Raw genomic sequence first — 1,264 nt, 5'->3', positions numbered from 1 at the left:
GTCAGGCAGTTGGACTAGAGTTCTTCTATTATTTGTGAGAAATAATTGCTTTTGAAAAGTATTCTGTTCATAACAGAATTCTTATAAGATATCTTATGATAAATTCTTATAATTTATCTGTATATTGTAGCCATATTGAGTACTTGGATGCAAAGCCCCAGGCTGTTCGGCAGCAAAAGCCAGATTACATGATTTTGTGAAAATATTTTTTCCTGTAGGTTTTACCAGAATGTCTCAGATCTGATATGTCACTCAGTCAAATCAAACATCACTCCTGTCCAGGTTCTATGCCAAAAAAAGAGAATTCCCACAGTCTGCCCCAGCTGGAGAGTCAGCACACTGCTTTCTTTGCAGAACGATTGGAGTTACCTCACTTTTTTCTGAAGGTTTGTAGAGTAGAGCATGTGAAATGTGACTTAGGGACACCAAAAAGACCTGCTTGCAGTTCACAGAGCTGCTCAGAGCAGAAAACCGCGACGATGGCTTCAAAGGCAACACTGAATGCCCTCAAACAGCTGCTTTGAGGTGTTCGGTGAGTGCCAAATCCTGAATTCCCAGCACCCAGGGTTATAAAACATCCTCTCCTCGTGTGTGGGTGGAATTTCATTAGGGTTAATGGGCCACCGCATGCACTGAGCTCCTCATGAGGTGCTCGAACAGGATCTGTGTTACAAGCGTGCTTGTACCTGGCTCCTTTCAGCCCAGGGCTAGGGACAGACTGGAGCTGGCTTTTGTCCTGCACCTCTGGACCATCTGGGCTTGGCACCAGGCTCGGAGAGTGGCCGGGGATGCCTTTGCAGAGCTATCTCTGGGCTTGTGCCCGAGCCTGGCAAAGCAGCTTCAGGGGACAAAGGCTGCAGGAAAAGGGGCAAGAAAAGGGGAAAAGCGGTGACATGAGAGCAGAGGAGCTCGATGCAGGGATGAGGCAAAGGATGGAGCAGAAGAGAAGGGCTGTAAAGGAAAGCGCAGGGCAGAGAAGGCGGAGGGAGCGCAGGCAGGAGGGGACAGCGAGGAAGGAGAAATGAGAAAAGCCGTGCTCTGCCGTGAGCGGAGATGAGGCAGGGCCCGTGGGGACCACGGCCGTGGCGAGAGAAGTGTGGCAGGGAAGGGGCTGCGCCAGGGAGGGCGAGAACGAAAGGGTGAAGCGGCGGATGGATGACAGGCGGAGGTGGGAAAACAGGGGAGGCGGCGGGGCGGGATGTAGGGATGGAGAGCTGGCGGAGGAGGAGCCTCGGGCGGAGGGAGGGAGGGAGGGATGCGGGAG

Source organism: Zonotrichia albicollis, chromosome 19 (genome assembly GCF_047830755.1).
Source record: "Zonotrichia albicollis isolate bZonAlb1 chromosome 19, bZonAlb1.hap1, whole genome shotgun sequence".
Classification (NCBI taxonomy): domain Eukaryota; kingdom Metazoa; phylum Chordata; class Aves; order Passeriformes; family Passerellidae; genus Zonotrichia; species Zonotrichia albicollis.
This window is presented reverse-complemented; position numbering follows the sequence as displayed.